Consider the following 12,547-nt stretch of genomic DNA (forward strand, 5'->3'; position numbering starts at 1 on the left):
CATATATTAATAATATGGGATCTTTCCCATATGACTTCTTTCAATTATGGTGATGTGTTCAAGACTCATTCATGTCGTGGGTGGTATCCGTAATTCGCTCCTTTTTATAGCCAAATCATCTTCCAGTGAATGGATCTACCACATTTCTTTGCACATTGATCAATAGATATTTGAGTTATCTCTACATTTTGACTTTTAGAAATGTTCAAAACATTTGTGTACAAATTTTCATGTGGACATATGTTTTTACTTCTCTTGGGTGTATACTTCAAAGTGAAGTTCATGGGTCATGTGGTCACTCTATGTTAAATTTCATGAGGAACTGCTAGACTATTTTCAAAGCAGCTACACTCTTTTATATTCTCAACAGCAGTGTACGAGGGTGTCAGTTTTTCCACATTTTTGTCAGCACTCATTATTATTCATCTTTTTTTGTTATAGCAATTCTAGTACATGTGGAGTGATATCTCATTGATTTTTTTTTCAGTTCCCTCATGACTAATGGTGTTGAGCATATGTTCATGTGTTTGTTGGCCATTTGTCCTGAAGGAATGTCTTACAGATCCTTTTCGCATTTCTTATCTGAGTTATGTTTCTCTTTTAAATTTCAAGTATAATCCATTTACAAAGTTGTGTTAGTTTCAGGTGTATACCAAAGTGATTCAGTTATATATATATATTCTTTTTCAGATTCTTTTCCATTATAGGTTATTATAAGATATCGAATATAGTTTTCTGTGCTACACAGTAAGGCTTTGTTGTTTATCCATTTTAAAATATAGTAGTTTGTTAATTCCAAATTTCTAATTTATCTCTCTCCTCCTTCCCATTTATTAACCATAGTTTGTTTTCTCTGTCTTTGAGTCTGTTTCTGTTTTGTAAATAAGTTCATTTGTATTATCTTTTAGATTCCACAAATAAGTGACATAATGATATTTTTTCTTTCGTTACCTGCTTCACTTAGTGTAATAATCTCTAAGTTTGTCCATGTTGCTGCAAATCGCATTATCTCATTCTTTCATTCCTTTTAGGGCTGAGTGATATCCCAGTGTGTGTGTGTGTGTGTGTGTGTGTACATCTTCTTTACCCATTCATCTGTCAATGGACACTTAGGTTGCTTTCATGTCTTGGCTATTGTAAATAGTGCCGCTATGAACATTAGGGTGCATGTATCTTTTCAAATTAGAGGATTTTTTTTTTCTGCGTATGTGGCCAAGATTAAGATTGCTAGTTGTTCCATCACTCAGTCGTGTCCGACTCTTTGCGACCCCATGGACTGCAGCACGCCAGGCTTCCCTGTCCTCCACCATCTCCCAGAGCTCACTTAAACTCGTGTCCATTGTGTTGGTGATGCCATCCAACCATCTCATCCTCTGTCGTCTGCTTCTCCTCCTGCCTTCAATCTTTCCCAGCATCAGGGTCTTTTCCAATGCGTCAGTTCTTTGCATCAGGTGGCCAAAGTATAGGAGCTTCAGCTTCAGCATCAGTCCTTCCAGTGAATATTCAGGATTGATTTCCTTTAGGATTGACTGATTTGATCTCCTTGCTGTCCAAGGGACTCTCAAGAGTCTTCTCCAACACCACAGTTCAAAAGCATCAATTCTTCGGTGCTCAGCCTTCTTTATGGTACAACTCTCTTTAATGAACCATCTTTATGCTCCAATAGATGGAGAAACAATGGAAACAGTGACAGACTTTATTTTCTTGGGCTCCAAAATCACTGCAGATGTTGACTACAGCCATGAAGTTAAAAGACGCTTGCTCCTTGGAAGAAAAGCTATGACCAACCTAGACAGCATATTAAAAAGCAGAGACATTAGTTTGGCAACAAAGGCCTGTGTAGTCAAAGCTATGGTTTTTCCAGTAGTCACATATGGAAGTGAGAATTGGGATTGCTAGATCATATGATAATTCTGAGTTTTTCATCGATACTCCATGTTATTCTCCATAGCAGCTGCACCAAATTACATTCTCACCAACAGTGTGAGAAGGTTCCCGTATCTCCACACCTCCTCCCGCATTTATTATCTGTAGACTTTTTGAGGGTGGCCATTCTGACCGGGGTGAGGTGATAACCTCACTGTAGTTTAGGTTTGTATTTCTCTAGTAATTAGCGATGTTAAGTATATTTTCATGTGCTTGTTGGCCATCTGTATGTCCTCCTTGGAGAAATATCTATTTAGGTCTTCTGCCAATTTTTTTCATTTGATTGGGTTTTTTGGTTTCTTGATATTTAGTTGTGTGAGCCATTTGTATATTTAGGAAATTAAGCCCTTGTTGGTCGCATTGTTTGCAAATATTTCCTTCCATTCCATAAGTTGTCTTTTTGTTTTGTTTATGGTTTCCTTTGCTGTGCATGGTTATGCATCTTTTTGTTATTGAGTTCTAAGAGTTCCTTACATTCATTTTCAAGATACAAGTCCTTCATCAAATACATGATTTGAAAATATTTTTCCATTAAATTGGTTTTCTTTTCCACTTTCTTGGTAATGTCCTTTGATGCACCAAACTTTCTAATTTTCGTGAAGTCCACTTTACTGAATTTATCTATTTTGTAGTTTTGTTTGTGCTTTTAGTTTCATGTCTAAGAAACCATTGCCAGATCCAAGACCATAAAGATCTACTCCTATGCTTTCTTCTAAGAGTGTTACAGGTTTAGTTCTTACATTTAGGTCTTTGATTCATCTTGAGTTAATGTTTGTATGTGTGAAAGTTAGGAGTCAAGCTTCATTCTTTTGCATTTGACCATCCTGTTTTCCCAGAACCATTCACTGAAAAGACTACTCTTTCACTCATTTAATTGTTTTAATATCCTTGTTGAAAAAGCAAGTGATTGTAAATATGAGGGCTTATTTCCCAATTCTCAATTCTTTTCCATTGATCTTTATGTTGATATCTATGTGTATCAAAGTGTTAATTACTGTTTTGTAGTAACTTTTGAAATCAAGAAATATGAGCCCTCCAAATTTGTTCTTTTTCTAGATGTCTTTGGCTATTCTGGTGGCTCAGACAGTAATGCGTCTGCCTGCAATGCAGGAGACCCGGGTTCAATCCCTGGGTCGGGAAGATCCCCTGGAGAAGGAAATGGCAACCCACTCCAGTAATCTTGCCTGGAAAATTCCATGGACTGAGGAGCCTGGTAGGCTACAGTCCGTGGGGTCACAAAGAGTCGGACACAACTGAGTGACTTCTCTTTCACTTTGGCTATTCTATGTCCCTATTATGTCCACATAAATTTTAGGATCAGCTTGTCAATTTCTATAAAGAATCCAGCAGGTATTCCAATACAGTTGTGTTAAATCTCTCAACCAACTTGAGGAGTGTTGCCATCTTAACAATGTTAGGTATTCTGAATGTCCTTCTATCTATCTAAATTTTTTTCAATGCAATTGCTATCTTTGAAGTTCCAAGACAGTTGAATATTGGCAATTTAGTTATTTTAAACCTAATACATAGAGAAAAGAAAGTCAGATTTTCCCACAAAGCCCGTATAATCTTCACACACAAACCAGAATCCAGTCGCATCTTAAAACCATAATGCACACAACCTGTTTGCAACAGGGTAGTGGTTTCCTGTGGGGAGGCGTATAAGGATAGAAACTGGGAGGGGGAAATGTGTGGAGTTGCACATGTGTGTTCACTTTGTCATTCATTCAGCTTTTTTTCATTTACTAAAATTTCTATTTTTATCAATTATAAAGACACCTCAATAAATTAAAAAAAATTGATTGGTGTATAGTCGATTTACAATGTTGTGCTAGTTTCAGGTGTAAAGTGAATCAGTTGTACATGTACAACTGATATATCCACTCTTATTTATTTATGTTTTGGCTATGCTGAGTCTTCACTGCTGTGTGTGGGCTTTCTCTAGCTGTGGAGAGTGGGGGCTACTCTCTAGTTGCGGTATCCACTCTCTTAGATTCTTTTCCCCTATAGGTCACTACAGAGTACCGAGTATCATTCAGCATTTTTGCTTTTAAAGATGGATTGATTGATTGGCTGTGCTGTGCATGGGCTTTTCTCCAGCTGCGGTGGGTAGGGGCTACTCTTGATTGCAGTGCTTGGGCTTCTCATGCAGGGGCTTCTCTTGTTGCAGAGCGCAGATTCTAGGGTGCACGGGCTTCAGTAGTTGTGATCCTGGGCTCTAGAGCACAGGCTCAGTAGTTGTGGCCTTAATTGCTCCCTGGCATGTGGAATCGTCCCAGACCAGGGATGGAACCCATGTCCCCTGCATTGGCAGGTGGATTCTTAGCCACTCGACCACCAGGGAAGCCCTTAGCTTTTTTAACAGCTATTTTTAAACATTGTTCTAGATGAACCCAAGATTTAAAAATAAGTTTAAGAATTCCAATGTGAAGACAATATGATGATATTCACAGGTAATATAATTACATATCTAGACAACCCAAGAGTACTATTGGAAAAACTCTTTCAAAAAAATCTCTTATACAGAATGAATTAAGCCAGGAAGGGGGTTGGTTGCAAGACACATAGCGAAAATCAACAGCATTGTTATGTTTCAGAAAAAGAAAGCCAGAAAAAAAGGAAGAAAAATACTGTACTCAAAAGAGCGCCAATACCTACTTTTATAATGGCAGCAACAACAAAGATGAAAGAAAATGGAAGAAGAATACATACCATGTTCATCAATAAGAAGATTTAATGGTGTGAAAATACATATTCTCCCTAAATTAACCTTTATTTTTAACTTTATGTCAATAAAAATACATTATGAGGTTTTTATGAAAGTAGACAGAGTCTAAAGTTCAAATGGAAAAATAAACAAGTGAGGCTAGCCAGGAAAATTCTGAAGAAGAAAAGTAATAGAGAGGGAGGTGGGAGGGGGATCGGGATGGGGAATACGTGTAAATCTATGGCTGATTCATATCAATGTATGACAAAACCCACTGAAATGTGAAGTAATTAGCCGCCAACTAATTAAAAAAAAAAAAGAAAAGTAATAAAGAAGGATTAACCCGAGTATGGTGGTGGTTTAGTCACTAAGTTGTGCCCAACTCTTCGTGACCCTAGTATGCACTGAAGCATACTATAAAGCTGCATTTATGAAAAATGTTTGGTACTGGTACATGAAAAGAAAGATTAATGAAACAGGTTAGAATTCAGAAACAGATTAAGTACATTTTAGAAGCTAGTGTATGGTAAAGCTGTATTTCAAATCAGGGAGGAAAGAAATAAAATCATACAATGTAGTCATCGGTTCTCGGGTAATTGCCTAGCCATTTAAGAAAACATAAAGCTGGGTGCTTATCTGATTCCTTACACCAGATACATTCCAGATGAATAAACAATTTAAATGTAAATAAGTGAAATAAAGAATAAGAAAACATGGGCATGTGTACACACACATATAATTTTGAATTGAAGAAAATCTTTCTAAGCAAGCTGCAAAACTCAGAAGCTGAGTAGGAATAAAATGACCACATAAAAATCAAAATAGCTGCATAATATAAAACAGCATAGAGTACGTTAAAAGATAGATAACACACTAGAAAAAAGTGAAAAAAAATTCAGACTACCAAAAACCCCCCCCAATTTCTTTAATATCAAAGAGCTTATAAATAAAAGAGAAAATATGAATAGCTTAAAATTGGACAAAGGATGTGAACATGTAGTTCACAAAAGAGAAATCCAAATTGCTTATAAACACTTAAAAAGTCTCTCAACCTCACTAGTGTCTAAAGAAATATACATTAAAATGAGATAACAGGTTGACAAAGATCAAAAGTGTTGATATGGTTAATTCATGTTGATATATGACAGAAATCAAACCAATATTGTGAAGCAATCATCAATCAATTAAAAATATTTTAAAAAGTGTTGATACCATTACACCAGTGGCATGACTAAAAAGTACTTAATAGTGCCCAAAAGGAATAAGAGGAAATTGATGCTTTCATAAATTGTTGGCCAGGACATAAATTGGCAGTCTCTTTGAAAGGTAATTTGGTGATACTTATCACCATGGACAGAGGAGGCTGACAGGCTACAGTCCATGGGGTCGCAGAGTCAGACACGACTAAGCAACTAAGTACACATTTCAGTTCAGTTCAGTTCAGTTCAGTCGCTCAGTTGTGTCCGACTCTTTGCGACCCCATGAATCGCAGTATGCCAGGCCTCCCTGTCCATCACCAGCTCCCAGAGCTTACTCAAACTCATGCCCATCAAGTTGGTGATGCCATCCAACCATCTCATCCTCTGTCGTCCCCTTCTCCTGCCCCCAATCCCTCCCAGCATCAGGGTCTTTTCCAATGAGTCAGCTCTTCGCATGAGGTGGGCAAAGTACTGGAGTTTCAGCTTCAGCATCAGTCCTTCCAATGAACACCCAGGACTGGTTGGATCTCCTTGCAGTCCAAGGGACTCTCAAGAGTCTTCTCCAACACCACAGTTCAAAAGCATCAATTTTTCGGCGCTCAGCTTTCTTCACAGTCCAACTCTCACATCCATACATGACCCCTGGAAAATTCATAGCCTTGACTAGACAGACCTTTGTTGGCAAAGTAATGTCTCTGCTTTTTAATATGCTGTCTAGGCTGGTCATAACTTTCCTTCCAAGGAGTAAGTGGGTCTTTTAATTTCATGGCTGCAGTCACCATCTGCAGTGATTTTGGAGCCCCCAAAAATAAAGTCTGACACTGTTTCTACTGTCTCCCCATCTGTTTCCCATGAGATAATGGGACCAGATGCCATGATCTTCATTTTCTGAATGTTGAGCTTTAAGCCAACTTTTTCACTCTCCTCTTTCACTTTCATCAAGAGGCTTTTTAGTTCCTCTTTACTTTCTGCCATAACGGTGGTGTCATCTGCATATCTGAGGTTATTGGTATGTCTCCCGGCACTCTTGATTCCAGCTTGTGCTTCTTCCAGCCCAGTGTTTCTCATGATGTACTCTGCATGTAAGTTAAATAAGCAGGGTGACAATATACAGCCTTGACGTACCCCTTTTCCTATTTGGAACCAGTCTGTTGTTCCATGTCCAGTTCTAACTGTTGCTTCCTGACCTGCATACAGGTTTCTCAAGAGGCAGGTCAGGTGGTCTGGTATTCCCATCTCCTTCAGAATTTTGCACAGTTTATTGTGATCCACACAGTCGAAGGCTTTGGCATAGTCAATAAAGCAGAAATAGATGTTTTTCTGGAACTCTCTTGCTTTTTCGATGATCCAGTGGATATTGGCAATTTGAATCTCTGGTTCCTCTGCCTTTTCTAAAACCAGCTTGAACATCTGGAAGTTCACGGTTCACGTATTGCTGAAGCCTGGCTTGGAGAATTTTGAGCATTACTTTACTAGCGTGTGAGATGAGTGTAATTGTGCGGTAGTTTGAGCATTCTTTGGGATTGCCTTTCTTAGGGACTGGAATGAAAACTGACCTTTTCCAGTCCTGTGGCCACTGCTGACATTTAAGGATGTTCAAATCCTTTGACCCAGCTAGTTCACTTCTGTGAATCTACTCCACAGAGATCTCAAATACAGTAATAAAGGAGTAAGTAGAACTTTTTTGTTTGTAACAATCACAAGCTAACAGAAAAGTTGGAAATACAGAGAAAGAACTCGCACCCCTGCACCGAACCATTTGAGAGTAAATTGCTAACACAACCTGAAAATAGAACCAAATCCATGCCACATCACCCTAAAGTAAATGAGAGTTTATTTCCCATGAGCTCAGAAACGCTCATGTATAACTTAATACAATGATTGAAATCAGAAATTAACATCGATATCATCTAATCCTCGAACTCTTCAGGTCCATAATTATCTGAATGATGTCTTTGTAGGGAAAGGATCCAGTTCAGAATTGAGCATTATTTTTGGTGGCTGCATCTCTTTGGTCTCCTTCCATCAGCCTTTCCTTGATTTTTATAACCTTGACACGTAAAAAAAACTACAAGCCAGTTCTTTTGAAGAATGCCCCACAATTTAGTTGATCTGAGGTTTCCTCATGATCAGGTTCAAGTTACTCATCTTTGACAGGAACCCTACAAAATGATGCTGTGTTCTTATTGCATCCTACCACATGGTGCTAGATTGAGAAGTTACCATCTCTCGATGATGTTCACTTTGATCACTAACGGGGTGTCTCAGGTTTCTCCAATGTAAAGTTACTCATTTTCCTTTTACATTTTGAAGCATTTTGTGGGAGGTGTTTTGAAATTATGTAAACATACTGTTCTTTGCCAAACCTTAAAAAAAAAAACAGCTTTATTGACTCACATATTTAAAGTGTCTAATTTGAGAAGTTTTGACATATGTATACAGCTGTGAAACCATCACCACAATCAAAATAATAAACATATCCATCATCCCCAAAAGTTTTCTTTTGTCTTTTTGTAATCTTGCCCTCTCTGTTTCCCTGAATCTCCCCTATTCCTTGGCAAGCACTGATCTATTCTACTCTATTACTATAAAATAAGTTGCATTTTCTAGAATTTTATACAAATTGAATCATACAATTTATACTATTTTGGATCTGAGTTTCATCCATGTTGTGCATATCAGTAGTTCATTCCTTGTAAGTGCTGAAGAATATTGTACTATATATATATTAATCAGTCTGTTTATGCATTCTTCTGTTGATGGACAGTTGGGTCTTTCTAGTTTCGAAGTTTTACAAAGGAAATGTCTCTGGACATTCATGTACAAGTCTTTGTATGAACAAATGCATTTATATCTTTTGGGTAAGTACCTATTAAAAAACTATCAAAATGGTTTTTCAAAATAGTTGAATAATTCATGTTCCCACCATCGGTGTGTATGAGAGCTACAGTTGCTTCACCTCCTTACCAACAATAGTATTATGAGCCTTGTTTTTGGACATTTTTATAGGTGTCTAGTGGTATCGTATAGAAGGAAATGACAACCCACTCCAGTACTCTTGCCTGGAAAACTCCACAGATGGAGGAGCCTGGTGGGCTGCAGTCCATGGGGTCGCAAAGAATCGAACACGATTGAGTGACTTCACTCACCAGTGGCATCCTATGGTGGTTTTAATTTTCATTTCTCTAACTGCTAAATCTTTTGAGTGTGTGTATATCTTATTTACTGAAGGTCTGTTCACATTTTTGGCCTATTTAAAAAAACAGGTTATTTTCTTTTTATTGAGTTTTGTGACTCCTTTATGTATTCTGGACATAAATTCTTTATGTGATTTGCAAATATTTTCCCCTTGTCTGTGGCTTTTCATTCTCTCTCTGAACAGCATCTTTTAAAGCGCTGATATGCTTTAATTTTGATGTCTTATGGATTATGTTTTTGGTGACTGTGAAATCATTGCCTAACCCAAGGTCAGAAAGATTTCTCTTATGTTTACTCCCGAGGTTCCATAGTTTTTATTTTCATATTTAGGCATGTGATCCATTTTGAGTTAATTTATATGTATGATATAAGGAATGGGTTGAAGTACTATTTTTTTTGCAAATTTATTGAAAAAATTATCTTTGTACCCTTTGCTGAAAATAGATTGATCAGATGGGTATAGATTTGTTTTGGGATTTCCTGTTCTGGTACATTTATCTATTTATCTATTTTGGTGTCAATGCCACACTATTACTGTTGCCTTCTAATAAGTTTTGAAGTTGGGTTGCTAGGGTTTCTCAAGGTTATTTTCATTATTCTATGTCCTCTATAGTTCTAGATGAGATTTAGAATCAACTTGTCAATTTTTACCAAACAAACAAAAAATCTTGCTGGGATTTTTAGTATCATTCCAGTAAATACATACATCAAACTGGAAATCCTTGGTAACTTGTTGGTAAAGAATCTGCCTATATGGCAGGAGAACGCTTACCAATGCAGGAGACTTGGATTTGCTCCCTGGGTCAGGAAGATCCCCTGGAAAGGGAAATGGCAACCCACTCCAGTATTCTTGCCTGAGAAATCCCATGGACAGAGGAGTCCATGGGGTCACAAGAGTAAGACATGACTTAGCAACTAAACCACTACCATACATCAAATTAGAGTAACTGACATCCTAATAACACCAAGTCTTCCAATTTGTAAGCACCACTTCTCTCTCCATTTATTTAAGTACTCTTTAATTTCTCTCCGCAATATTTTGTTATCAGGGTATAGATTTTGCACAATTAGTCAGATTTATCTCTAAGCATTTCATATTTTGATACCATTGAAAATAGTTGCCATTTTTAATTCCAAATTCCTATTGATCATTGCTATTGTATAGAAGTAGAACTGATTTTTGTATGCTGCCTTTAAACCCATTTACTAAAGCTAGTAGCATTTTTTGTAGATTCCATAGAACTTTCTGCATCGAGAGTGAATAAAGATAGTTGTACTTCATTTCTAGTCTTTTGTATTGACACCTCCAGAACAATGTTGAATAGAAGAGGTTCAAGTAAGAATCTTTGTCTCATTCCTAATATTAAAGAAAAATATCCAGTATTCCATTATTAACTCTCATGTTAGTTGTAGAATTTAAGTGCCCTGTATCATGTTGAGGAAATTCCCTTCTATTCATAGTTTGCTGTGAGATTTTTTTCTTTAATCAGAAACAAATACTGGATTTTTCTCCAAAACTTTCTCTGCCCCTATTGAGATGACTATATGGCTTTTCTGATATGCTGTGCTGTGTTTGTGTGCTCTGGTTAGTTGCTCAGTCGTGTCCAACCCTTTGTGACCCCGTGGACTGCAGCCCACCAGGCTCCTCTGTCCATGGGGATTCTGCAGGCAAGAATACTGGAGTGGGTTGCCATGCCCTCCTCCAGGGGATCTTCTCAACCCAGGGATCGAACCCAGGTCTCCCACATTGCAGGCAGATTCTGTATAGTTTTATAATATGATGATTGATTTCATTTCTAGAATAAACACCACTTGGTTGTGGAATATTGTCTTTCATATACAGTTTGGTTTGTTTTGCAAAAACACTTTAAATTCCATATTTGTGTTCATTAGAAATGTTGGTCTGTAGTTTTCTCTTCTTGTAATATCTTGGCCTTTGATACTGGAGTAATTTTGACTTCTAATAAGGAGTTGGGAAATAGTTCCTCCTCTTTAATTTTCTGGAAGAGTTTGGTAGATTTTGATATTATTCATTTCTTAAATATTTACTGGAATAAATGAAACAATCTTGACCTGGACCTTTCTTCATGGGACGGTTTTTAACTACGAAGTCAAATTTTTAAAGAGATAAAGGACTATGCAGGTCATCTCTTTCTTCTTGAGTGAGTTTTTGTAGCTTGTCTTTCAAGGAATTTGGCCATTTTAATTAAGTTGCTGAATTTTTGGCATAAACTGGCTCATACACTTATTGTCATTTTAACGTCTTTTTAACTTGTAGCGTTATCATCTCATTCATTTCTGTTTATTACTACTTTGTGTTTTCTTTTTTCCTGGCTAAAATATTATGAATTTTGCTGATAAAACTGGTTTCTGGAAGAACTAGCTTTTTGTTTCATTGATTTTTCCCTTGTTTATTGGGAAACAATAGAAACAGAAATGTTTTCTGTTTCACTCATTACCATCCTGATCTTTATTATTTCCTCTCTTTTAAAAAATTTATTTATTTATTTATTGTTGGCGGTGCTGGGTCTTTGCTGCTGTGAAAGCTTTTCTCTAGTTGCAGGGAGCGGGGGCTATCTCTAGTTGCAGTGCTCCGACTTCATTGCGGTGGCTTCTCTTGCTGCGGAGCACAGACTCTAGGACGTGCAGGCATCAGTAGTTGTGGCACATGGGCTCAGTAGTTGCAGCTCTTGGGCTCCAGAGCAGAGGCTCAATAGTTGTGGCACATGGGCTTAGTTGCTCCGTGGCGTGTGGGATTGACCCAGACCAGGTATCGAACCTGTGTCTCCTGCACTGCAGGCAGATTCTTTACCACTGAGCCACCTGTGATGCCCTCTTGATGAACTGGCCCATTATCGTTAAAAAAGGATCATCCTTTGCCCCTGGTAATAGTCTTTGCTCTAACGTCTTTGCTGATATTAATATAAACACTTCAGCTTTCTTTGGATTGGTGTTAGCCTAGTTTATTTTTTCCTTCTCTTTGCCTTTAACCTGTCTGTGTCTTAGTATTTAAAGGGGGTTGCTTGTAGGCAGAATACAGCTGGATCCTTCTTTTTTATTCTATTTCTGCCTTTAATTGGGGTGCTTAGACTACTTACATCTGATGTGGTCTAGTAAATTTAAATTTCACATTTTGGCTATTTGTTTTCTTTGTGTCCCATTGTTCTTTCTTTCCATTTTCCTTTTTTTTTTTTTCTGTATACTTTTAGTTGTGTAATTATTGTGACTTCATTTTACTCCTTTGTAGGATGCCAAGAACTTTTAATGTTTGGAGGACAGGCTTTTAACAAATGGTGAGAGACAGAAAATTCAAGGGTTCAATCCCTGGGTCAGGAAGATCCCTTGGAGGAGGGCATGGCAACCCACTCCAGTACTCTTGCCTAGAGAATCCATTAGACAGAGGAACCTGACGGGCTACAGTCCATGGGGTCACAGAGTTGGACACAACTGAAGTGACTTAGCACATACGCATGATGGGAAAACTGGACATCCACCCGCAAAAGAGTAAAACTGAACC

This window comes from Cervus canadensis, chromosome 32 (genome assembly GCF_019320065.1).
Source record: "Cervus canadensis isolate Bull #8, Minnesota chromosome 32, ASM1932006v1, whole genome shotgun sequence".
NCBI classification, from domain to species: Eukaryota; Metazoa; Chordata; class Mammalia; order Artiodactyla; family Cervidae; genus Cervus; species Cervus canadensis.